General features: G+C 46.8%; 1 pseudogene; it reads left to right on the top strand.

Moving 5' to 3' along the window:
• Positions 1 to 4,063: 4,063 nt before the first annotated feature.
• Positions 4,064 to 27,991, top strand: LOC103600743 (annotated as a pseudogene).

The raw sequence follows: 27,991 nt of genomic DNA, 5'->3' as shown, positions 1-27,991 counted from the left end.
CCTTTTGCCTCAGACACATATTTCTCCCTAGGATCGTCTCCACACCCCCCAGCTGAGACGGATGAATTCCAATAAAACCCAATAAATCTGACAGAAAAATGTGGAGTTACAGATCCACACAGACCAGGAGGACCATCGCATTAAAGGCTCCTGGGGATGTTTTTTATGACTTTTCCCCCCTTCTAATGCTTGGTCTCTTGCTTCCATAAATTGTGCAGGCTGGCTTTTCATTAACTCAGAGAGCTGAAATAATTCTTTGTAAAGAATTCTTTAGTCACACATGATTCAGAAGTTCGCCAAGATCAAAGCTGGTCGGCTTTGTGGCGGGCCCAGCACCGTATATTTCATGTAAATGGTGTGGCCTGCTGCATTCTCAGCTGGAGCTGTTCCAATCTCACATCCCTTCTGCAGATAATGTGACCCTCTGATACCGTCCCCAGCACAAGGGGCTGCTCTGTGCCCGATCCCATCTCCCTGAGGAGCCTGTGCAGATGCTGTCTGCACAGGCCAGTGAAGTCATTCTGACACCCCCCTCCATGCTATCTGAAGTTTCATGGAGCGTGAGAGTCGTTCCTGGCGCTAGAGGGTCTGGGGGCGCCGCGGTGGGGGAGGTGGGGAATGGAGCAGAGAAGTGCTTCATTGTTCAGGCCTTCTCTGTCTCTCTCCTTTTCCCTTTAGGAGTGTAGGATGTATTAAAAAGGCCCTAAGGTGACATTACAGTAAACAAAGAGCAAGGAGAAGGGACAGTCTTCCTTTTTGGGGATATTGCTCCCTTGTTCTTGGGCTGTCTTATGTCCTTACGTTTTTCATTTAAAATATACGGGCACAGGAGGAAATGATGTGTGAGAGACATGGGAGAAAGAGCTTGACAGTCGGCTGCAGCAATAACAGCACTGGAATAATAGAGGGTCTCTCCAGGGGCTGGCCACTCCAAGCATCCCCTGCCGTGGGCAGGGGCCCAGGGCCACGAAGAGACTTGCCACACACACAGAGGGAAGCCAGGATAGAAAGGCAGGAAGGAGAGCAAACTCTTCAGGATGCAGAAGAGAGAAAGGGTGTTTGGCAGGTGAGCCCCAGAGGCTCATGGTGGCTGTTTATTGTGTGCCTGTTGGTCACTGGATTGATTGATCGATGGCCATCGATGTCTGTTTGGAGAAGAGGCCATGGGATGCATGAGTATGCGGTCCCAGGTGTGGTTAGCAGGGGCTGTGATATCTGAGAGAAGCTTCCGGGGGCTTGGAGGAGGCCCAGAGACGAAGGACAAAGATAGGAAGGGACAGAGAGGTAAGGATGTAGCTGGGACGAGGGGAGGAAGCACTCAAGGACTGCGAGCAGGTAGTCGACCAGTTGGCCGGGAGGAACGTGGGCGCCCACACCCAGCACATCGCGGTGTGTCGTGTGGAACGAGCAGTCCTGGTTTCATTTGATAGTCTGGGTAATTTCTCAAGGACGTCAGCAGTCCAGGTAATGTGGCCTTTCCATTCCACCATAAAATTCAAACCCTAAACAAAAAAGTGGAGTTCTAGCTTATCCCTTCCCCTGGCTTGCATGACTCGGGCCAAGGGCACGCACCCTCCCTGCTCTGGTCTTCCCAGCTCCACCACGCGGCTCTTAGCATTTAGCTTATTTCATCAGGATGTCAATGAATGCAGAGATACAGGGAGTAATTCGAACTTGTAGAAAACGCTCTGTTTGCTGACATGCTAGAAATATTGACGGTGAAGTTTAAAGAACAAAAACTGGTTTTCTGTTATTCCCAACATTAGCTCATACATCACAGAGGTTGCGAGCAGCCTCCCCCATCTCCTCCATAAGGAGCAAAGTATATTTTCAAAAATGGAAGCATCTGGTTAAATATTAAATAGGAGAGTCATTCTTCTGAGGTCTTGCACCGCCAGCACTTAGGTAGCAGTTAAGAACCATGGCAGTTGACTTTGACGGCCGTGCATTTATGGGGTTGTATAAATAATAACTGACAGCGACTCTGTGGCAGCCTTTCCACCAGTCTCGCCTCTCTTTGCACTTTCTTCGGCGGTTTTTACACACACACACACGCACACACACGCACACACACACACACACACACACGCTTTGCCTGACCATCATAATAGCTATTGTCTTCTCCCCTCCCCACTTCCTTCAACAGTTGTGTCCATTTTTAGTTAATGCGAAGGAAATGGCAGCTTTTAAAGGTAGCCTTCGCAGTGGGAAAGAGCTGCATTAACTGTAAAAACCTTTTAGTTGCACAAGTTTTATGTTCAGACTCCCTTCCCTAGACATCGCTTCACCCTGTCTGCATTTCCCTTTAGGCTTACTGGCTATGAGAAGGGATTGCTTAGGGGGCTGCAAAGTGGCCGTTCACAGCAGCAGCAGCCGCAGCAGCAGCAGCTGAGAGACTTTAGCTCTAGGTTCCTTGGCCAGGGAGTAGCAGCAGCGAAAGCGTTTGACAAAGTAACGTTTGTGTGCTCAAAAAACTTTTTATGGAACAGTTTGTTGTGCCAATCTGTGCTCAGAATGCTAATGGTATTTGCCTAGGCTATTGGCCAGATAAAAACGGATTCACACATATGAAGTAGAAGGACACTTGAAATAACTTACATTTGCAGATCATCTCAAAATGTGATCGGCATGTGAGCCCACGAGACGGGGAGATCCACAGGGTCACTGTGGGGAGAGCCTCAGCCATAAACCAACCTCAAGTGAACCCCTCCAGGAGGAAAACTTGTGTGTCTGCCGTGTGGGAAAATCTCCTGCTGGAGCGTGCAGCTGGTGTCACGATGGAAGAATCCACACGAGACAACAGCTGTCAGGTGTCTGGAATGTGGGAAGCCTTCTAGGCAATGCAGAATGCCAGCTCAATGTGCCAACTTATGAGAAGGAGGGAAGAGCCAAGGACACAGTTCATGTGGGAAAGATCCTGGAAGGCGATCGATCACCCTGACCCACCCAGCATCTAAGGCCTCACACTTCAGTAAGCAAATGCGTCCTATGGGACTTAGTCAACAGAACGTGTCACCAGAAAGACATGCTCCCCTCTCTGCATCGTGCCCAGATGCTCAAGTGTGGAGAATGCACAAAATAATTCTTGGATTCTAAAGCACTCTCTGCAAATTCACAAATGTGGGAAAGCCAGACATTAGCCCAAGTTGTGAAACTATCAATTCCATCATGGCTCAAACTTTGTCACCCACTGGAAAGAATCGCTCTTCAAGGATTATACCTCTGCTGGTATCCATACTTTGGAATGAGGAAAAGTCTTGGGACAGACTTCCTTTCCCCTCTACCCTCCTCTCCATTTCTGAACAAAACCTTCCATGTGCTTCTAAAGTGCTCCCCGCGGAGCTGAGCAGAGGGCCTGCTCCCACCGCACATGCAGCACACTCGTTTACGCCAGGAAACTTTGAAATGTTTTCATATTCCTCCAAGTGGACCTGAGAATCATTGAAAAGACGAGATCGTTCATCAAACATGTTGAGCACCAACTGTGTGCCAGGGATTCTGCTAAGTTCTCCGAGATACGACAGCTCTCGAATTAGATAATGTCCGCATCTTTCTCTGTTGATAAACTCCATCAGAACAACCTACCAACACCTGAATATGAGCTTTTGTTTTTGAGTATTTTCTACAAGTTCTACCAGCAGATGAAACCTCCCAACTGGTCAACACTTTCTCTCCCCTCATTTCTAACCAGCCCATAGACCATTGGTTCCTAAACTTGACTGTCACTGGAGTCACCTGTGGAGGTTTGAAAACCCACTGGCGCTCAGCTTCCTGGAAACTTGACATAATCAGTCTGAGGTGCAACATGAATTTTTAAAAGCTTCCCAAGGGATCCTACCTTTCAGCCGATGTTGAGCACCACTGCAAGACTCGCACCACTTTCCCTGTGGCTGTTTCCAAGTAACGGGCCGTGACCAAGTGAGCCCCAGAGAACGTCTTCTCCATTCTTACCTGTGGTGCCTCCTCTTCCAGCTTGTGCCAAATGAACTGGACTGAAACGAGATATTCTGATACCAACAACGATCTGGTTTCTCTAGAAGTCTGCAGATTTCAGAAAGACGTCATGGGTAGTTGTGCTGGGTTCTATCACTGCCATAAGGAACGACTGCCGACCCAGCAGCGTAACATGGCACCCGTTTACCCTCTCACAGGTGTGCAGGTGAGAAGTCGAAACCAGCTTTACCAGGCTAAAGCCAAGGTGCGGGCAGGGCTGCTCCCTTCGCTGGATGCTCTTGGGGAAAATCTGCTTTGTAGACTCACTTCAGGTTGTTGGCTGAATTCAGTTCTGTGTGGTTGTAGGACTGTGGTCCCTGTTTCCTTCCTGGCTGTCGACCAGGGTCGGTCTCAGCTTCTAGAGGACACCCGCATTCTCTGACTCACTGCCCCCTTCCTGCGCCTTCAAAGCCAGTAGTGAGGGGCCAAGTCCTTCTCGTGTTTCAAATCTCTCGACCTCCTTTTTAGCTCATTTGTCCTCTGTCCCCTTCTTCTGCCCTATCGTGGTGACTCACTCTTCTGCTTTCTTCTGCTTCCACTTTTCAGGGCCCAAGTGATGACATCAGGTCCACCCGGATGATCCAGAAGAACCTCCCTATTTTAGTCGGCTGACTAGTAACTTTAAATCTGTAAAGTCCCTTCATAGCAGTACCTAGATTTGAGTTGGATCAAAGGACCAGTGGATGAGAATCTTGGGGACATCTTTAGAATTCTGCCTACTACTTGCACAGTAGTGATTACTGGAGAGATCAGGGAACCCCTTTGTGGACAGTAAGTTGCTAGAGGTCAGGGCCAGGGTCAACAATAGTAGACGAATGTTTTGAAATGATGAGTATTTTAGCAGTGGCAATAGATGTCTACAGGTGACAGACCCCGTAGCTGATAGAGCAAATCTAGGGAGAACAGACTCATGTTTAGTCTGGGCTTTACAGTCTGCAAAGAGCTTTTCTAGAATCGGCATAGGTGTTTGAATATTGGGCTCTGTGCAGAGGGTGGGCAGGGGATGTCAGGGTGCCTCAGGGACTGCTGCGAGGTGGGGAGAGTTTGGGTACCAGAGGTTTAAACAGGCAGGGCTGCACCCTCCACCTCGGCCCTCAAGCTGGAACAGCTCTGCTTTGATCTGTTCTGGATATTGGACTTGAGTACAAATGACTCCTAAAGACAACTTTCTTTGTCAAAAACGCTTGGCACCACCCCCCGTGAGCTGGTCTTCTGATTGCTTTGTGAGGTAGGTGGGGCTGCTGTTAATTTCCCTGTCTTGCTGGTGAGAAAACGGGTTCCCTGAGGTTCCATAATGTTCGCAGTATCCACTTAGCCAGCGGTGCGTACTTCTGCTCAGAACACCTTGTGGGTTGCTGCTCTGCAGGGGTCTGCAAGCCACGCAAGGAAAATCAACTTTTTTGCTCTAGTGTGATCTCATTTTAAACCCCCAATACTCTGTTCCAGTTTGATTATTGTCTTGAGACATCAGACATGGCCTTCGGCCTCTTGGACTTTTCTTGTAAATCACAGGATGCCAACATGAGGGACATTAAAGACGAGGTGCTTACGCCGGGTGCAACTGCAAAAGAGTTTCTCACACAGGTAGATATCTGAGTGTGTGTGTGTGTGTGTGTGTGTGAGTGTGTGTGTGTGTGAGTGTGTGTGAGTGTGAGTGTGTGTGTGAGTGTGTGTGTGAGTGTGTGTGTGAGTGTGTGTGTGTGTGTGTGAGTGTGTGTGTGTGTGTTGGGGAGGGGAGGGAGGCTTCGCTGAAATAAGCGTTAAGTCCCATATAGGAATCTACTTTGAAGAGGACAGGACTCATTTGGATGCATATACTTTTCTAGTGTATTTGTGAGAAAAAAAGTCACCTAATTTTTACCATCACAACTCATATTTAGGTTTTGATAGATTTAATAAAGGTCTTTGAAATCACTGGAAAAAGGACAAAAAGGAAATGGAAAATGCTCCGAGTCCATGGCATGTTATCAACCAAAATATAGAAGCTGCGCATTGCTAAGCTTTGAGACCTTTCCCTTGCTTTTGGAAAGGAGTGGGTTTTCCTTCTGGCTGCAGAATCCACAGGATGATTGAGGCCAGTGAGGGCTCTGCTGTCCATGAGACAAGCATTCGCAGCGAGGAGTGAGTGGAGTGGTTGGTTCTGTCTGGTCTGTCTGTCTGTCCTTCCCTTGAACCGTCTTCTGAGGTCAGGGGGCGTGGGTGTGGGTGGGGAAGTTCATGGGGAGGAGCAGGCCCAGGGACAGGCGCAGTCGGCGGTCACTTTAGCTGCGATATTTCCGGCACCTCTGCTGGGTCCAGTCGGTGGCTGCCACCTCCGCCCTCACGCACCCTCCAGCCCCATTTGAACTGGTTTGAATTCATGACACTCATTCAGACAGACAAAGTGGGTACATGGAGATGTGAGGCCTTTCCCCTCCTTTGCCCCACATTTCCCATTACCCCGAGTGCTGGAAACTCCCCACGTGCGCCCCTGTCGCAGGAGGTCCCTGTCCCCGGCCTGAGGAGCCTGGCGTGGTGAACTGCTCGGAGACCTGCGTCCCTGGTTCCCAGAATCAGGGCCAACCCTGTGGGGGCCCCACATTTCCCTCCCAGAGTTTTATAATGACCATGACAATTTTCTGGCAGCTGGCTGTACGGTGTCTTGAGTAAGGGCACCTTGAAACATTGACACGAAGTGGCCTTTGAGGCTGTCAAGCGTCACCAAGCTAGGGCTCTGGAGTCAGAGGCCAGCTCAGACCCTCGCTTGGCCGTCCACCGCCTGCATGACTTCGAGCAGGCCACTCACACACTCTGTGCCTCAGTGTCACCAGCCGCAGTCCTTGTGTCCCGTGAGGCTCAGTGGGGCGAAAGGCACCTGTGAGCGGGTGGCAGATGCTCACGGTCCTGAGGCCTTTGACCTCCTGCTCCACCTGCTACCTCCTCACCAGGTAACTGAGGACACAGGTCAGGGCCGCCTACAGCGAAGCCAAAGCACTAAAGTGCTCGGCTTGGCAGGACACGTGGTGGCAGAGCTTGAACTTGACAGCCTGGAAGCTGCCTTGTCGTCCAGGGCAGAGCGCTGCTTGCTTTCCCTGCTGGGCCGTGCACCCTCCTTTCCACTGGTGAGGGGCAGGAGGCCCGGAGTAGGCTGGCTGGGAACCGAAGCCCCACTGCAGAGTAAGCGGGGTGCTGGCTCCCTTCCTTTCACTGCCTGCTGGGTGAGGTGACAGGGGAGGGCAAGGCCAGCCCACGAGTACTTGAGTCTGTCTCTCTCTGCTCCTCCAACATGCTTTGGGAGGCTGCTCTGGGTTCCCGTCTGGCCCCTCCCTCGCCTTGTTTGTGTGCACTGGGCAGCAGGATAGAGCATGATCTGGTGTCAGACTGTCCAGATCACAGTCTAGGCTTCCTGTATTTCCTGGCTGTGTGATCTTGGGCAAGTTACTTAGCCACTCTGTGCTTCAGCTTCCACATCTGTTAACTAAGGGTAGTAATGAAGTATCTCACAGGTGGCCGCAGCGATTACATGAGGAGTATTTATCTTAGTAAGTATTCAATACATGTTGACATTTTTTATTTGCTATTTATCTGTGACAACATTTCACCTTAGATTCTAATTTATGTGACTTTAAAATGCATTCAGGGGATCTTGCATGCAAATTGATGGTTTTATGACATTAACAGTTTATGGGTTTGGTTGCGGCACCCATTGTTGGGACAGTATTGACTAATTAAACTGATCTGCTAAGCCAGGGCTCCCTGACCCGGCCCCCCTGCCCCCCGCCTGCATGTCAGTTGAACCTTTGGCTGACTTTACTGGGGCCAAGCTACACAACTCCCTTTACAGATTGGAGGAGTTTTATTCCGATGGTATTATTTTCACTTTCTTTTCCAAAGGGGGTTTGCTCTTCTCTGATGGGACAATTTGGGTTTTCTTTCGGATTCCATGTTTTCAGTGTAAATGTTCTAAAGGAAAAAGTGTATATGGTTAAATGAAAGAGCACAGTCTGAGTTCTGTGTGTGCGTTAGTGGAGGTTTTCAAATGCAAATATTTGATAAAAATATGTGGTTTTGTTTATTTATGTATATCTCTATATTAGAAATGTTAACTTGAACTGAACCGTTTAACATGCTTAATCCGTGGCAGATGGGACAGTCGGTGAATTATTTTTGCAAACCACTTCTTGCTGGCATTCAGAGCTTCCTTTCGTACTGATTCCGTCCTGGCCGGCCACTCGAGATTTCTCCAGAATGAGCTGGTGCCAGACTCCACTTCAATGACACATGTGTTTGTTCCCTTGAAACACAACACAATTGCAAATTTCTTCAGCCCACAGAACCACTTTTGTAACTAATTAGACCAGACAGGGTGCTGCAGAGAGAGCACGGACACAGCGCTGCATCCTGATGGATATTCATATAGGCTGGTCCTTTAACAAAGTGAACAATCGCCCAAATAATTATTTCCTGCTGTGGACTTCTTTTTTGTTTAATGCTTTGTTTGTTAAATCCTATTTTCCTTCCTACTTTCCTGTTGACTGCAGCTAAATTGAATTTGGTCCAACCCATCTCACACTGGGTCAGCAAAAAAAACCGCTTCGCTGGGGGGTGGGGGGGGGTGGAGTTAACACTTTGAATGCTGCCTTTCCTGACAGCTCAGGCCCCAACATCTGGTTATCTTTTATTCCAGTAGCAGAGCCAGAGCAGGGGAAGGGCTGAGGAGAAAGGAGGAATGAGATAGAAATGGAACATGTTTTATTAGGATCGTGACTGTTTTTGGTAAAGAAAGTTCATGTCAATTTTTATCCTGCCACTCCAAATACAGAATTATGAAAAGCCACAGAAGGCAGTGGACACAGGTTATGAAGCATCCTGGGAAGGAGGGCACCTTTGTCCAAAGGCCTTCTCCAGAAATGTGGCATAAATGTGAAGCAGAAGGGCAGGATGTCAACAAAATTTAGAAAAACAAAGGCAGTCACCTCTGGGTAACAAAATTAATAGAGTGGCCTGAATTAAAAAAGGGGAGGGAAGAGCAAGTCTAAATTTGCATCACGTCCTCAAGCAATCATTGGTGGCAGGACAGTGCTCATGTGTGGTTTCTCACTGTGGGGGATGCACAGGGGCTGGATTGCTGAAATCATGTGGCCGGGTCTGTGGAGCGGTGCAAGGAAAGAGAAGCCACTGTGAGCAATGTTCTGGCTAATGTCGGCAAGTGTGATTCCGTGGGGAATGTTGTGACTCCTGTCTTCCATTGTGTGAAAACTGTCCCCATCCTGTGAGAGTTTATGGAACTTGCTGTAAGCAGAGATGGTGTCAGAGGCCGCATCGGCTGTCAGTCCCAGCTGGCCCAAAATGCAGCTTATGTTTCTGCAGGTGAAATGTCTGGGTCAAAGCATTTTCCTTTTTGGTGGATAGTCTCAAATTTCCCTCCTTAGATAGTGTATGAAATTTGACTTCCACCTGCAATATATGAGACTACCCGTTTCCTCCAGCCCACCCCACAAAAAGCACATGATCAAATTTTAGGATTTTTGCCAATCTGTTAAAAAATGGTCTCTCAGTCTTGTTTAAATGTGCATTTCTCTTATGAGTGGGGTGAGCATCTGTTCATATGTTCCAGATATAAAATCTATATGGATTTTTTTCTATTTACAAAAGCTCTTTTAATATATCTCATATATATGTAGGGATATTAGTCTTTGATTTATTATGTAAGTTGCAAATATTTTCCCAATTTGTTTTCAAACTTTTGACTCAGCTTACTGTGTTTTTGCATGCAAAGTTCTTTTTTAAAAAATGTATGTGGTGGAATTTATCAATTCTTTTTTATGGCTTCTGGATGTTAAGTCAGAATTAGAAAAGCTTTATTTTCATACTCTGAATTTAAATAAAAAAAATTTTCCTGCTTTTTTCCTACAAAAATGTGAAATCGTAAAGGAAGATAAAAGAAATAGAGGAAATTTTAAAAATCATAAAAGTTTGTTTGCTCAACTGTATACAAATAATAGACAATTGGATGAAATGGATGATTTTCTAGGAAAATGTAACTTTCCAAAACTGACTTTAGAAGAGAAAGAAAATCCAAACCAAGATATTTCCACAGAAGAAATAGGGAAAGTTGTCAAAGAATAATCCCCCACAAAAGCACTAGGCCCAGATGGTCCCAAAGGGAAATTCTGCCACATCTTTAAATAAAAAATAATTCCATAGCATAGAGAAAGCATAGAACATAGAATAAGAAGGAAAATCTCCAATTTCTTAAAACAAAGTACATGACATTTATACCAAAACCCCCAAAAGATTGCAAAGTAATTAGTTATCTTTCTTATGAATATGTATTTTAGACTCCTAAATTAAATGTTAGAAAACATGATTCAACAGCACATTGAAACAATATTTCATATCTAAGTAGCCATTCTAGGAATGCTAGTTTGGTTCAATGTTAAGAAATCTACAAATAAATTTATCACACTAATTTAAGAAAAATTGTTTATTTTCATAGGTCCAGAAAGGCCATTTGACACAATCCTATGTCCATTCTTGATAAAACACTTAATACATTAACTGAAGTCAGATACATCATTGACATCTATCTCGAGCCCAAATCCAGTATAAGACATACTTAACTCTCAAAGCCTTCTAACCAAAGTCAGGAATATTATATATACACCACTATTTTTTTATCATTTTCCTGGAGGTACAAACTGATAGAATCATACAAAAGAAAAAAATTATAGCTACAAAAATTGGAAAGGAGGAAATACATCTATTGCTATTTGCAGAAGATACTATTATATATGTAAAATCTAAAAGTACTACCTGAAAAACAGTTAGAAATTAGAAAATTCAGTAATATATCAGAGTATAAAGTTAATAAAGAGAAAGAAATAGCTTGCATTTATAATGACAGTCTGGAAGTATACATGGAAAAAACATTCCTTATTTAATAGCAACAAAAGGATAAAGGATAAAATACTTAGGAACAAACTTCATAAGGATAATAAAAACTATTTAAGGGCCGGCCCGGTGGCGCACTGGAGAGTGCGCCACTTGGGAGTGTGGCGGCGCTCCCGCTGAGGGTTCGGATCCCATGTGGAGACCGGTTCCCGCTCACTGGCTGAGTGCGGTGCGGGTGCAACACCGAGGGTTGCGATCCTGTTACTGGTCAGTAAAAAAAAAAAAAAAAAAGACAAAAAAAAACCCTATTTAAAAAGTTTAAAATCATTTCTGAAGAGACATGCATGCACACGGTTGAACAAATGGAAGACGATCCAGTTCTTGGCTACGCAAAAAAAAAAAAAAAAAAAAAAAAGACAAAAAAAAACCCTATTTAAAAAGTTTAAAATCATTTCTGAAGAGACATGCATGCACACGGTTGAACAAATGGAAGACGATCCAGTTCTTGGCTACGAAGACTTAATGCCAGAAAGATGTCAATTTTCACTAAGTATAAAATTAACATGATCACACACACAAAATAGCCCATAGAATCTAAAAAAAAAATAGTAACGTAATTACAAAACAAGGAGAACAGGAAAATTCAAAACAAAGTAGAGTGCGGATGGGAGGGTTGTCCCCGTTGTTAATTATCAGATAATTAATAATACCGTAACTGCTCACTAATAACGACAGTGTGGTACTGAAGCACGAGTAAGCAGACAGACCAGCACAACAAAGTGGGAAGTCCCAAAACGAATCTCCGCGCAGGGGAATTTAATGTCTGCTCAATCAATGGAGGAAGCAGGTACTACTCAATAAATGGTGTTGGAACAAATCACAAAATGGGTGGCCAAGTGGAAAGAGACACACTTATATCTACACCTCACACCAGATACCAGAATTCCAAATGGATCAAAATTTAAATCTAAAAACTTGATTATGTAACTGGCATTCGTTGTTGTTTAACTTAATTTTAAGTGTGTTGTAAACATAGGGCCATGCCAATAAATGCACTTGTCACTTCATTTTTTTTTTTTTCCTTTTTGTCTTTTTTCGTGTCTGGCAATGGACCACAACCCTCAGTGTCGCGCCCGTACCGGACCAGGACCGGCAACGGGATCGCAACCCTCGGTGCTGCGCCCGCCCCTCGCTCAGCCAGTGAGCGGGAACCGGTCTGTATGTGGGATCCGAGCCCTCGGCGGGAGCGCCGCCGCACTCTCAAGCAGCGCACGGTAGCAGTGCGCCACCGGGCCGGCCCAGTCACTTCATTTTTAATAGCTGCATAGACTCCACTCGACAAAACATCATTAGTTGTTTAAACTGCTATTGATAGACATTCTAGGATGTTTACGAGCAATACTTAAATGACCATTTAACATTTAACGCTATACGGGAATTATTTAACAGGATAGCACAGCAAATTTCTCAAAATTGAACATTAGTTATTGTATTAGTTTTCTACAGCTGCTGTAACAAATTACCACAAACTTCGTCGGTCCAAACCACAGCAATTTATTCTCTCATAGCTCGGGAGGCCAGAAGTCCCAAATCAGTATGACTGAACCAAAATTAAGGTGGCAGCAGGGTCACAGTCCCTGTGGAGGCTCTAGCCTCTTCTTTTGCTCTTCTGGCTTCTGGTGGCTTCTGGCATTCCTCGGCTGGTGGCTATGTCTCTCCAGTCTCTAGCTCTGTGGTCACATTGCCACCTTCTCTTCTGCAGACAAATCTCCCCCTGCCTCCTTCCTAATACATGCAGTTGCATTTAGAGGCCACCAGTACAATCCGGATAATCTTCCCGTCTCAGGATCCTTAATCACGTCTGCATACATCTGCACAATCTTTTTATTATTTTGGGGGCCATGTAAGGTAATATTTACAGGTTCCAGGATTAGGATTTAGAATTTTTTTTTCAATTTTTGTTTTTGAGAAGGGGACATGATTCGCCCCACGACAGTTATACATGTTCCTGGGGATTGGTTGGTTGTTTCAGCCTTGGAGAAATGTTTTGCACTGTTAATTTCTTTGTAGGTTCTAGGCTCCTACCGAGTTCCTGGGCTCCCTCTGACTCCCTCATCCTCTTTCTGCCGCCTCCCCAGTTCCTGCTTGTCCACGGCGTGGGGCTGCGTCGGGTTCCCAGGCCACCTGCTCCTGCCCCGAGTGGCGTTTTTCCTGGGGATCATCATAATGCTATGCTCATCTCTTCCCCGAGAGGATTTCTCTTTGGTGTTTAACAGACATATTTTCTTTTCAGTGCAGTTGGTCTGTAGCTGTTTATTCGATAACCACCACTTTGCTAAATGCTCCACTCTGAAATTTCTTCTCTTGGCTCTCTTGCAGCTTTTAGCTAAGCAATTGTATTATCTGCACTAACAATAGCACTGTCTCTTCCTTTCCCAACACTTACACTTCGGGTTTTGGCAATTTCAACAGAAAGGAAAAATAAAAATTTTTCACAAATCATGTGTCTCCCCAAAAGTTCCAAGTCCTGGCCTTTGTTTTTCACGCAAGGTGGCACTTATCTACTTACCATTTGTGCTCTTCTTGGCCTCAGCAAATCGAGAAGCCAGGGAGCCCCCTGAGCCTCCAGGACTGAGCGCTTTGCTGGAAATCCTACTGATCATAGGATGGTGCTGGGGTCTGCCATCAACTTCCTGCTGTCTCCCTGTCCCATCTTGGCAGCCTTCATGTTTGGCAGCAGGGAAGTTTATTTAATAGGTCAATGACCCAGTCCCCAACCCTGGGACAGCTCCTGAGGCTACTGTAGCAGCAAATTCAATGGCAAATGTCAAATTCAATGACAAAATCTATTCCAAGATAGGGTTGGGTGCAGGCCCCTGTCACCCTGCGTTTCTTTGCAAACCCTCCAGCATCTGTGTAGAAACTTTCTTTATGTCTTTACGTCTAGACTCAGTGGGATCCAGTGGAAAGAGCATAGCATTTGGCATCAAACCAGCAGGGATTCACATTCATCATCTTCCTTTGAGAGAAATATGATTTTGTCCAAACTACATAATCTGGTTGACCCTCAGTTTCCCATTCAGTGAAATGGACCCAATAAAATCATGTCAAAAGTGGCTGCGAGGACCCAGTGAGCCAATGCATGTCACACACACAGCACAATTCTGGGCACACAGGAAGCATCCCAATGTATGTTCCCCCTTTAATTCATGCTGAAACGTGAGCCTTGTTTTATACTTTATATTTTTTCCCATGAAGTTCAAAACTCCCCTCTTAGGCTTAGATTGTCACATTATGCAGATAACTGATGTTTCTATTTATTAAGCCAGATACTATGCCCAGGGCCTTAAATGCATTTTCTCATTTAATCCAACTTAAAAAAGAAAACAATATATAAACAGTTGAAGCCCCATTTATATTCCTTTCCAATCTCACCCTTCTCCATCAAACATAATTTTGAAGTTGATGAGGATCTTTTAGAGTCACTTTTTTATACCTTTGCTACATATCTATGGACAGTATGTACTGGACAAAATAATACTGTTTTCTGTGTTTTTAAAATGTACGCAAATGCTATTACTGCATATTTCCTTCTCTAACCTGGTCTCTCAAATTGACAATGTATCTTAGAGATTTATCCACGTAGACCCAGTTCATTCATTTTAGCTATGATATAATACTCCGTGAATAAAAACACTGCTATTTATTACCCATTACTCTATTAGTGAATAATTAGCTTGTTTCCAAATTTGCACTCTTACAAGCAATTCTGCAAAGACTATTCTTCTGTATGTTTCCTTGTTCCCTGATTATTACGTTTTTAAGACAAATCTCTAAGGGATACACTATTGGGAATATTTTTAACTCTTTTGTCATCTACTATCAAATTTTATTCCATCCCCAGCACCATCATTCACGGTCCCACTAGCATGGCATGAGAATGTCTGTTTCACTACATCATCACCAACATTATATATTATTACTTTTTTTTAACTTTTGCTAATCTAATAGATGAAAACGAAAAGCCGGCATCTCATTGTTTTAATTTTCATGTCTTTGAGGAGTAGCGGGACTTCCTAACTTTCCATATACTGACGGGCCATTGTTGTTTTTGTTTTTTACATTGCTCATTCATATCTGGCCTATTATCTTTATCTTTCATATATTTTGCAAATATGTTGCCCAACTTGCCATTAATTTTTTTGGCTTTGTAGTGACTTTTACTCTATAAAACTTTTAACTTTTTATATAGTCAGATGGTCAAATCTATCATTTTCAACTAGAACTTTAAATTTGTTGAACTTCTAACTCTGCAAATATACCTGCTCTGTAAAAGATACTGGGAGGTTACACATAATAGTCAGTTATGGCCTCAAGAACTTATACTTGAGTTGTGGGACAAGACACTCTACTAAAACTGGAGTCAATAATCCAAGCTGTCTGTGATGAGTGCCAAATACTTAGCACAAAAATAGGTGACTTCACTTTGGCTGCCGGGAAATAGCCAAAAGAGAGCACAAGTGAGTGCTGAGTCACAGTGACTAGATTAGCTTAGGTGACTCATGGAAACACAGACTATTAGGGCAGGATAGTCCTGACACCATTTAAAATACGAACGTGTATCTTCAGAGTTGACTGAATTCCCACCAAGATGTCCTGCCCCCACACCCAGCAGCCGTGCCTGCCCTCGCCAAGTGTCCCACAAAGTGCCCAAGTCCATGCCCTCCCCAGGCTCTTTCTGGTGTGGCCCTGGCTCTGGGAGTGGCTGCCAGGTGAGCTACCACAGCCCCTGTACATCCCACTGATGCCACCAGCAGAGTCCTGACTGCTGTGAGTGGGGGCCCTCGGGGGTGCTGGCTGCCACCTGGTCCGGACCCTACTGAGCACAGAGGGTGTTGAGGGAATCAGAGGGGAAGGATCTGCCCCAGCCCGACGCATCCCCTGTCCTTGCACTCTTCACCGTTCCATGGGGCTGACTGGTCTTGTGCTGGTGGACTGAGCTTTCTATGTAGAATTTTCCATTTGATCTGAAAACGCAGTATTCATTGTGGATCCTGATTCCTTCCCTCTGTACTCCTTACAACTATAAAGCAGTGGCTTCCTACTCATGTGGTGTCCTTGTCACTGTCAGATCATTTGCCTACATTCAAGTCTCCAAAGCTCAGGACCTCAGGATGCGCCTGTTTAGGGGCAACTGCAGGGCCCGAAGAGGTGGTGGGTCAGCTTGGCAGTTCCAAGGGTTTCCCCTTCTTCCTCTGCCTGCCCTTGTCCTCCCCCCCTTGTCTTCATCTTCTTTCCCTCCTTCTCTTTCTTTTTCTTTTGAAATAATTACTGACCATAGTGAGTTATAACAACAGAGCAGAGTTTCCGCATCCCTGTCACCCAGTGTCCCCTGGTGATGCCCTCTTAGTTATGCGGCAAGGACACCGATGGGCTCAAAACCATCAGCCAGATCAGAGAGCTTACGCATTTCACCGGCTGACACATGCACTGGTTTTTGTGTGTTTTTGTGTGTAATTCTATGACATGTCATCACACATATAGATTCATGTACCTTCCAGCACACCAAGCTCCAGAACTGTTCTGTCGGCCCCACGGGACCTCCTTTGCGGTCACACCCTCCTCTTTCCTACCCACTGGCAGCCACTTACCTGTCCTCCATGTCTACAATGTTGTCACTTTGAAGACATTAGACAGCGTGTAACCTTTTGAGACGGGCTTTCCTTCACTCAGCAGATGCCTCTGAGACCCATTCAAGCTGTTGCAAGTACGCATCGACAGCTCTTTCCTTTTTCTTGCTGAGTCGTATTCCATGGGATGGACGTTCGCCAGTTTGTGATACCGTTCACCTGACGAAGGACATTTGGGTAGTTTCCAGTCTTGGGATATTATCAATAAAGCTCGAGTCATATAACTGGTTGAATGAATTTAAGTGAGTAACAGTCATATAGAAATTTTAGAAATGTGCTCTCTGAATCTTTGTTAATAGAAAAACACACATTTCTAGGGGAGTTCTTTCTTACCTGCATACTTGTGGGGTTTCTTAAAGGGGTGTCTGAGCAAATGTCCATTTCCAGACCACCCTTCTGATATCTTTCAACAGTTTTCAGACTTACAGTTGGGGAGATCAGGGCCACTCCTTTTCTGTTAGATGTCACCTTTACGAAATTTCTAGCTACCCAAATCTTGTTTGCCAAGCTCATTCTCACTTTGGGGCCATTATACGTCTTCGCCTTGTCTTATTGCCTCCCAACGATTTGCCACTCTCTGAAGTCCAGATCATTATTGATTGGTTTTCATGTTTGTTGTCTGCCCTAGAGAGCTCCATAAGGGCTGGACGTTGCCTTGTTCTCTTCTGCTCCTTAGTTTATAGCTTAAGGTCCAGGCACAGAACAGGTGTATAACAAATGTTTGTGAATGAATTAGAACTTCAGTACATAAAAGAGACCTTAAAAAACTCTCTCCAAAAGACTGGATTTAAGTAAATATAAGTAGAGCTCACTGAAAAAGCAGAATGAAGGGAAAACATGCCAGGGCTTGGATTTAGGAAGCCTGAGTCTGAATCTTAGTTCTGCCCCTTACTGGCTCTGAATTTCTTTGCAAAGGCATTTTATTTACGACATCACCTTCTTCACAGGATAATCGTGAAGCTCAAGTAAATCGATCTGTGTGAACGCACCTTGTAAGACACTAAAGTGCTCTATAAATCTGAAGGATGCTCCTCGTTGTCATGGTGACCGTCTCCTCCCACGCCCGCCCCCTTTCCATCACCTTTCTCATCAGCAGCACCGTCATGATCAGCTGCACCCACGGAAGGACGGAAAGGATCCAAGCAACTGCAAATATGAAATCACGGTGTTCTTGTGACGTTCCACCCAGTAGAGGGCAACAGCTCCTACCTGCTAAGTCCAACGTCTTTACACGTCAGGTTGAAATACACATGGCAACTTACAATCATTTATATTCATTTTTAAAGGTAGCACACATGTCCACCCTAGCTGTCTTTCCATTCAGCAATCTGTCAGTATTCTAGTTTAGCCTTGTAGCCCAAGCCTCTTTTGGGAATGGCTGGCCACTGTGAAAGTTATTTTAATTAATTTATTTTAAAAATAGGATTTGCATTCTTATCTTCCCTTCCTGATTGGCTGAGTGAGATGCAGAGCAAAATTTGGCTCAGGAATGATGACACAGGTGTGCTTCTCTTTTGAATATTTACACCCATGGCCTCGGCATTAGAAGATAGGGCGATTGCTTATGTTTGATTAGATTATCTGAGAATTTTTCTACTCCTTAAGGTGCTACTATATTCTCTGTTTGCAGGACTGTCACTGTCTGTATTTCACAAGACTGGTGGGAGCATTCTTAGAACAAGCTGACCTCCCGAGTCTATCTGGTACAGTCTAGAAACTCCCCGTAGTTCCTATCTGCAGCCAGGACACTGGTGCAGGGTAGACAGGCTGGGAAATTGCTGAGGGGCTTTTACTCCAGATAGTGGGGGAATCTGGGTCTTTAATATACTGCTTTAACCCGCTGCCAGGGCAACCACTAGAGTAAAGCAGAGCCACCATCTCTGGATAAGCAGAGAGAAAAAGAGATACACATGGCAGCTCCTTCCATTCCAGACATTAGCGTGCGCTTACTCACTCTGGAGAGGACCACGTTCATTCCATCATGGGAGAGGCGTGGAGAGGCATGTGTAGTCCTGGGATCCCTCTTCTTTTCTAATGAAACCCTATTCACCTTAGCTTCACACCAGTTCCATTTATTAAGGAAGGTACCAAGACAAGACTGTTTACACATCTGAGTATCATTCATTCCTTTGCCTAACGTTTATGGAAGCCTACTACATGCCAGGAGTTAGACATTCAAACTGTGGTAAGACCAGGGCCCTTCCTTTGAGTAGTTCCAACTCTCTAAGGGAGGTCGATGTCAACCACTCATGTTCACAAAGGAGTTAGTGCTGTAACCAAGCTAAGGGCACAGGGCCCAGTGGAAATGCTTTAGCTTTGTCTGTGGGAGGCTTCTCAGGAGGTGTCATGGGAGTCCTGTCTAGTGGTATGGGACACTTTTCAGTGGATGAATTTTTCATCTTGTTCCATGCCCTGAGCAAACCTTCATTCGTATCTCTAGGAATGCTGGGTGGGAAGCGTAGTCTACTTTGATTGTTAGCATTTGCTTTCCAAGTCTCACCAGCCCTTCCTGGTATAAGTTGTGTTTAGACCTGACGCAGTGAGTTGAAAACTACTCTGGGGTGTGCTGGTACACACTTTCTGAGAGTTAAGGATGGAAAGCCAGGTCTTCAGTGCAGGGTACCTTTGGAAAACTGCCACCTTCCTCCATCTTCCCTGTTACTTGGCCAGGTGGAGAAATGAATGGAACTTGTTTGGCTTTCTTTGGTAGGGACCACACTCACTTTTCCCCTAGCCAGGGCGTGCCTCTCAGTATTCCGTCAGGATTACCTCTGGCTGCTTAGAAAAAGTACTGACTTAGGGAGAGGACAACACAGGCTTTAGATGGGAGGAGCCCTGTCCCAGGAGAAAAAACCTGACTTCCTGCTGAAGGCTTATGTGGCCGCGGGTCATCTCTTCTCCCTCCTTTGAAAACATGCCACCCTGTACATTAATGTCATCATCTGGCAAAGCACTGCCCTCTCAGTGATGGATCCCTAAGATACCTTGAGGACATTCTGGAGAGCAGAGATGTGGCCTTCTAGCACTGTGTATCCTCTGTAGCTCCCAGATGGTCTTTGGAGTCATGGGTGTCAACATAAGTGAACAGAGCCGACACACCAGCAGGGTGACAAAACTGTATCCCCTCCAAAATGTGACCAGGCCTGGGGCAGAGCCCAGCCGCAGGGGCTGTGCAGCCCACGCTCCTGGGCTAGGAACATTTTGGACTCATGCTGGCGTGGCTCTGGAGCTGGCTGGAGCCAGCTGGGACGCCGAGGCATTTGCTTGTTCTGCAGGCAGCCCTGAAGAACCGGAGCCCCTCCCCTGGGGGTGAAGTCTAAATTTAGCCCCAGGAAGCTGCCTTCCCATTTTGCTGGAGAAAAGCTCTTTTCACTGGAAAGGGCCTCTGCTTTGATTAAGTGGGAGGACCCGCATCTGGGAACACATAAACTTTATCGTCCCTGGATGACAAAACCATTTCCTTGCCTACTGGTTTTCCGCCTTTTCAGCCTGGGTGTGATCTTCTGTGCTGATGATGGTGTTGGCCAGGGCAAGCCATCATGCTGTGGCCCAGGCTCTCGAGGCTGAGCCTAAGCCGGAGTCAACACCTCACCTCCTGAGGCTCAGCCGTGTCGGTGTAGAATGTGACAGGGAACAGGAGGCTGGGTCTTTGAATGATCCTGGGAGAATGTAGGTCCAGGCCTGTGCACCTTGGATGGATCCTAGAACTGTAGGAGGCCTAAGATGTGCCTGTGACGCACCAGGGTCCAAGGTCCCAGTGGACACCCCAGGCCCACACTAGAGTGGACACAAGACTCCTGTCTAGGACAGACACCAGCCCTAAGGGGTTCGCTGGGAAGGGAAAGGCTTCTAGAACCCCTCCTAGCCCAGAGCAGGCTCTTAGGTGACCCCACCTGAGCACCCCTCTGCTGTTTGCATCTTGGGGGATAGTTTGGGGAGTTAAATGCATATTCCTTTAAAAGTCAGCTCCCTGAGTGCATGTTCAGATACCTTTGGATAAACGTTTCCTTTGTTGTTCATTGATACAAGTGTTGTTAACTCATCTATGTGAGACCTTCTGAAATGGAAACGTAGGGCAAAGAGCACGAGACCTGGATTCAGAAAACCTGGGCTGCTGGGCGGTCTCCTTTTACTGCTCAGTAGCTGTGAGGCATCAGGCAAGGTCCCCTCTCCAAGCTTCTGTTCCCTTGTCTAGAAAATGGTAACACTCAGACGATATGCACAGCTCTGTTACCAGCAGCAAGCGAGGAGATGTTATGTATCCTCAAACACTCTTTGTAAATGTAGACTGCATTTTCTGTGATCGCGACTGGTAGCAAATGTTTGCTTGGATTTGGCTGGTTCTCTCCACCCGGGGAAATCTCTTCTCTCTCCGAGAGCCCCCGGAGGACATTGGGGGCCAGGAGACCGAGGGAACTCCTGCCTTGTCTAGATCCTCTCTCTCCACTTCTGTGCGATCTCTTGAGCCTCACCGTGTTCCTGCAGGATGGTGCTGAGGAGGTCTGGGAGCAAGGCGACATGGCCTTCAGGATGGTTTTCGCAGATTCTACCTGCTGTGTCTTCTCCCCAGTTCTTTGACCTGTGGAATAGATGCAAAGGTACCTGTAAGCAAGCCTTAAGAAACGACTCAGCAAGAATGCAGAGAGGAAAGTTGTAATAATTTCAGTGCTGTCGTCATCATCCAACTCTGGCATATTTTCTGACCAGAACCCAAAGTTTGGTCATTTTTCCATGCTCTTCCACACAGCATTTAATGTTAGGACAGAGTAAGCTTTCCCATTTAACAAAAATTCATAGAATAGAAAGAAATCAGACTAGGTCTAAAGGAAATTAGGCTCCGGGAAGGAAGAATTGAAAAGATACCCTCTTGCTGTCACTTTCCAGGATGCCCTGGACAGCTGCAGAAGTTATCAGTACAGAAAGAGCTTGGGAACATTTTACAAGCTACTATAATATTGTTTGAGGGGTGATAGATGCTTTGGAACTTATCTGCATGGCTGACGTCACCTTCCTCAGCCCAGGGAGCCAAACTGTCTCGATGTCTGTGCCTCCTTTCTGGAATTATTTTCCAGTAGTTAATCCCAAGCTGCCCTTCAGGCCACTTGCCTGTCAGAAATTGTTGGTTTGCAATGAGAAGTGGTCCTTTCTGGGCCACCAAGGCTCCTCCTTCAAGCTGAAATGGAAAGGAAATTGATGGCTTCTCCCGGCTGTGGCCTTCTGCCCTGCAGACTCATGTCTGGACTGTCCAAGCCTCATAGTTTGAAGCTCTTGGCTTCCACAAGTTGTAGTGACTGTCACCCCCCAGCTTTATTCCTTCCTTGGGGCCAGCATGATTCTGCCCCCAGCCTGGAGGACAGCAGTGGGGCCTCCCTCAAGCACAGACGAGCAGCAGCCCGATGTGTCTGGGACCATGTGCCATCTCTGGCTTTGCCCTGGCTAACATTGACACTGACAATGCCACACCCTCTCTCCTAAGCTTTAGTTACTGCAAAAATGTGTTCATTTTAATTGGAACATTTGAAAGATGTGGCAGTGGAACCAGGGAAGGGAGGGGGCATGGAAGAAGGGAGCCCGGGAACATTTACTGAGTCTTGCTATGCACCACGCACTGTGCTTAAACATGTTAGTGTATGTCATCCCTTAGTTCTCAGAACAACTCTCTAAGTTAGAACATTACAGATCTCATATTACAGATCTGGAAACTATGGTTTGGAGAGCTAACAATAACATGAAGAGTTATACGGTGTAATGGACCGAATGTTTACATCCCTGCAAAATTCATGTGTTGAAATCCTAACCCCCAAAGTGACGGTATTCGGAGGTGGGCCTTTGGGAGGTGATTAGGCCATGAGGACGGAGCCCTTCTGATCAGGATTAGTGCGTTTATAGAGAGCTGGCGCGCCCCTTCCACCACGTGAAGACACAGCCGAAAGGCACCATCTATGAACCAGAAAGCAGGACCTTAACAGTCACAGAATCTGCCTGTGCTTTGATCTTGGACTTCCCAGCTCCCAGAATGGTGAGAAATACATTTCTGTTGTTTATAAGCTACCCAGTTTGTGGTATTTTGTTACAGCAGCCTGAAAAACTAAGGCGTATGGCTTTTTCTTGATTCTCTTGGGGGTTGGCTTCTCAATAGGGGTGGTGACATCTGTGCTGGGAGGACTAGAACAATGTCACAGTAACAGAGACCCACTTTGACAGGTCCCATCCCATCGAGGGGCCAACATGAGGCAACCTAATAACGTGATTGAGCAAATCACTGTCCCCCTTAATCTCACTGCCCCGAACACTGCCATTCCTGACCCCTAGGACAGGATGACCCTTCAGAGATCAGCTGCTCCACGAAGCCTCTACAGAACGCCAGTGCGGGGTGCCTGCAGCCTTCCAAAATCTTTAGGCTGCTCAGACTAGCCTTGGGAAACAAGCCTGGCTCTCCAGCTGGCCGAGACCCGGCGGGTGACTCATCTGGCTCCTGGAGCCTGAGTAGCAGTGCACCTCCTGCCTGCTGCTGCTTTTGTGTGACCACAGCTGCCAAAGGGGTGGCCGAGGCTGGTTCTCAACCTGGCTGCTGCCGGCGGCCCCACCCGGAGAGGGAGCATGTGGAGGTGGCGAGCTCAGCCGGATTGTCCCCCCCAATTCCATGAACTCTCTGCCCTCCTTCCTCCCGGCAGCTAAGTCCCAGTGACTAAGGGTGTGGAAGATGACTCCTTTTTCCAGAAGCCCCATGACTGAGCTGGGTGGGAGGGTCTGCTGTCCCCCTTCACTCAGAGATAGCAAAGGTTTTTATTCCCAGAGACAGGAGTCCCCTGCATGTGAGGTGCTAAGTGTGGGGAGTGGCTGCTGTCACTGTCCTCAGGAAAAGTCTGCCACTCTCTGTCCTGGTGTTGACCTTAACTTGAGGGGTGGCCACTCCCCTGCCATTTGCTCCTGCAGACAGAGAGTGGGACAGATGACGCCATGGCACTCTTTGGAGTGCTGAAGTAAAGGTTTGACAAATTCCGAGGAACATCAAAGTGAGGTACAGCAGCCAGAACATCACAGCCTGTCACCAGGGCCCCCAGCGTGATCGTCGCATTAATGCTGTCGATGGTCTCCTTTCAGCAGAAGCTCACGGAGGCCTCCTGGAGCTCACAGTCTTTCCTTCCAGAGTTACACAAATATGGCAATGGTTACATTTAAAAATCTGTGTTCTCTATTCTGCATTCAGTTGCTGAGCTTTTCATTACACACACACACACACACACACACACACACACACACACACACACACACACACACCCCTACTGAGATCCAGAAGCATGCTGCTAAAGAATACCAGATAACTGGGATTACCTGGCCTAGCAGAACCTAATGCACAGCTGGGTTCGAATTCTAGCTCTGCCACTTAATAACTTGATGTCTTCAGCAAGTTAGTTAACAATGGGCCTCAATTTTCCTAGGGTGAAGTAAGGATGATAACACCTCTATTTCCAAAATCGTGAGCCTTGGTTGGTAGACTGGTTCAACCTTAGTTCTTGCCTGCTAACCACTGACTGTTTCTTAGTCATCAAGTTTGTATTAATCTCTTGATGTGTTTATTTTGTGTTCCTTTTTGGAGATAAGAAAGATAAAACATTCTTTTTGAATTAAGGTTTGCTGTGAAGTGCTTGTGGGTGAAGAGGAGGTAGGACACTCATGGCCAGAATCGCAGGTGATGGAGGAAATATGTGCTGGGTTGGTATTTTCCTGGGTAAATTCTCACTAGGTGTGGGAGTGGAAAATAATTTCAGAAAGAGCTTGTACTGATGTTTAGAACTGTTTTTACCAAACTCTGGAGCATCCAAAGAAAGCAGAGTTATCTTCCAGAATGTCCCAGAAAGATAGTAGGCATGTGAATTCTACACCACAGTATAGTGCAAAAGAAACTAAATTTGATATGCTATTATAGCCATCTTGCCAAGGGGCTGGGAAATGCAGTCTCAGACCTTCCTGGAATGCCCCCTTGCTCCCAGTTCCTGGGAACACGCATCCAGAACATTCAGGCAGGGCCCTTTGGTCTTTGGTCCACAATGACGTGCTCATCTGCTAAGTCCTTTCAGTCCTTGATGGTGGACCATGAGAAGTGGTTCTATCATTTCTTGGAAAAGTTTGCAATAGCTTTAATTTCTCCCTGAGGCCCTGACACCTCCCCAGAGGGTTGGCAGAAGGTAGAACCTCTACATCTGGGATCACAGTCCTGCATTCCTTTCTAGTCCTGGAGGAGGCTCTGGAATCCTCTGCAGCCTCCCTGCTCTAACAGGACTGTCTCCTTCTCCAGCTTCCGGAGAAGATAACAGGTAATTTCCCTTCAGCGAGCCTTTCGAAACGTGATGATAACCTCTCCTCCCTGGAGGAGAAAAAGATAAGTTATCTAGGTTAAGTAGAATGAACTAATTCTGTTACTGAGATGGGTGGTGAGATGGAACTGGTGATGAGATGGAACTGGAGAATTTGTCTGGGGACTGAGTGAGGGAGATGCAGGAGAGAGATTTAAAGGATCCCATGTGAAACTGGACAAGATTCTGGCCCCCCTCAAACACCTGTCACTTTCCTTCCTCCCACTTCTTACCTTTACAAGGAAACCTGACTAGGAAGAGCAAGATGGGAGGACAGCAGAGGACACAGACCGCATTGCCGAGCCCCAGAACCTGTAGCAGACACTGCCTGCCAAGCCACATGGCTTTGGTGTCTCTGTAAACTTAGAAGGTTCTTGCTCAGGGATGATCTGATCTGACTGTCACAGCAGCCTGCAAGGTTAGTGGGTCAGTCCATAGACCCATTTTCCCCATAAGGAAGAAGAAGTTCAGACTGTGTAAAGACTTGCAGGAATTAAAAAGGACTTTGCAAAGTTACAAAGCTATTGAGTGGCAGACCAGCAGGATGTAGCATCTAGGTCTCGACTTTTTCTTCAAGGCCCTGCAGCTTTGCATGGTGTTTAGATTAGGCTTTGGCTCCATCCATCAATGACTTGTGATGTTTGCCTTTTGCAGAAGAGGAGGATGGATTAGTAGCCAGTGCTCTGGCATTCTGGAAACTTGCCGATAGATTTTGTCCAGCTCTTGCTCTTAGGCTATCCTTTGCTACTTTCAGGAAGAGAAGCTAGAAGTAGAATACATTTCTTATGAGAGAATATGCTCTGGACTTTGGTTCATATCTGGAGGGTTCCCAAAGACTAGATACTGCAAGTTTAAGACCATGTTGCTAATTCCACACGCATTCATTCAATAGTACTACCTTAGTGAGGTGAGTAATTTTATAAAATTATTCATTTGAGTCTCAAAGAATAATTGCAGGAAACGTATTTCTGACTACTTAGGAGTGACTCATTATGGGACTATTTGAAAACCGTATATTACTTTTATCAGTAAACAGAATTGCCTATAGTCAATGTTATCTCTGCACATGCAGAGATTCTAAGATCCGGTTCGCGTTTCCCTCAAAACAACTGACAGTGAAGCTGGGGAAGAGAGAACCCACTCTGCAAGGCTGGCACCCCCCCTGAACCCCACTGCAAACCGAGAATACCACACCCTTTTTCTGCCAAATAACAGAGGGACAGATAAGATGGAAATTTTTAATTCCAGTTCCCAATAATTTTCAATGACAGTGAGATATCAGGATCGGAAGAGGTTTCATAGATAGCAAATCTTGGCTGGAGTTTCAGCGTCTGGAATAAAATGGGAAAACTGAGTTCCTCAGATAGGCTTTCTTATGGGGCTTTGTCAGGATGGTGCTTTTAAATATTTCAATTGAAACAAAGGATGGCTAAGAATTTGTACTCTTCAATCATTTCCCAGTTAGATATCTAACTGTAAAAATATTCTAATGGAAAGCACATAATGCACTTTTCATGAGATGGTATCTAGCCTCACCAAAGTGAAGCAAGAACGTGAAATCCTACCTGCATTCCCCAGATTCGCTCGGACACAGGCGTTCACTGCAGGAGACCCTCTGGTCCCTAACTAGTCCAGCATCTTAGACCCTGGCAAATACCCTCCCACAATGGCCACCATGGAGTGGGGTTTCCAATTGGAGAGTGAAGGTCCCCTCCTGGGCAGCTTTCTGGGGCTTTGTCCATTCCAAGGGAGGTGGTCCAGATCTGCCTTCTCTCCCAAACAATACCTGGGTTTGACACTTCCCGAGAAAGCAGAGCCTGTTCTCATGGTGTGCCACCACCCTGTCAGAAGATAGGAGTCTTTCTGGGAAGGCTGGGACCTGTGGGGAGGGAAGATTGGAACCCAGAGAAGCACCCATGCTTTGCTGTCCCTAAAACCTGTGGAGAGGGGAGCTGGGGCTCAGGCGGGCTGTGGGCCTGCTGGTAGATGGCGCAGGAGCGGAGCTGAGCTTCGGCGGGGCAGGGACAGGTAAAGGAGGTTCCAAAGCCAATCTGGGGGTCAGCCTGAAGTTTTCAACCCTGGCCTCAGGAATCTGGGACACGTCTATCGGCCTTTGCCACTCAGAGTGTGGTCCATGGCTCCACAGGGAGCTTGGACCAGAGAGCTCGTCAGAAATGCAGATACCCAGGCCCCAACCCAGACCTCCTGAATCGCGTCTTCATTTTAACAGGACCCTAGGAGATTTGTGTCCTCATTCAAGCTCTGCTCTAGGCTGGAAGGAAGCTGGAAAGATTTGGAATCCACGGCAATAACCCAGGTCTGAGCGGCAGAGTGATCGGACAGTCAGGGGGTGGGTCTGTCCCCCGGCCACTGGCCTGGGGCACGCCTCCCCGCTGCTCCCCCTCAGGTGGCAGGAATCTTGTGCGGACGGGCCCAGACTGTGTTTTCCGGAAGCGGCCTCCCCCAGGATCTGTGTTTCTGAAGTCAGATGTCATTGCTGTGGTTTATATGCCTGACCCCCGAAGGTCTTGCTCCTGTGGCCACAGGGAGCCGGACAGCGCCAAGTGTGCTGCCGGTGACCTGCGGCCACACAAACACGCTCCTGCTCCTGGTGGAGCCAGAGCTTCTGGGAAAGACATTTCGGAAGTTTCCTGTGGTTGCAACAAATTGCTGGGGTCTGCGCCGCGGCGCTGCTGTGACTTGCCTTCTCCGCCTTGGGGCGGCCGGCTCCTGAAACCGGGAGCTCGGCGGCCACGGCGGGCTCGGCTCCGGAGGGCGGGGGATGGGCGGTGAGGACGGCCCGGAATGCCACCCCAGCCCGGTTCAAACCGAGCAGCCCTGCCAGATGGGTGGCGCGGAGTTTCCCGTGCCTCCTGCCCGGGGAGGAGGAGGGGTCCCTTCCATAGAGACGGTGAAGAGTAAGGGGCAGGGGTCTGGGTCGGGGCCTGGGTAGACCGGCAGCTGCAGGTGGGGCCGGGGCATGGAGGGTTCTAGGGCCCTCAGTCTGGAAGGGGCATGAGCTTAGCTGTCAGTTTTCCCGCCTCTTCCAATCGCTGCTGTGTGACCGTGGCGAGTTAA

The sequence above is a fragment of the Galeopterus variegatus genome, unplaced genomic scaffold, assembly GCF_000696425.1.
Source record: "Galeopterus variegatus unplaced genomic scaffold, G_variegatus-3.0.2 Scaffold3443, whole genome shotgun sequence".
NCBI lineage: Eukaryota > Metazoa > Chordata > Mammalia > Dermoptera > Cynocephalidae > Galeopterus > Galeopterus variegatus.
Note: the sequence above shows the minus strand (reverse complement) of the source record. Positions and strands in the feature narration are given on the sequence as shown.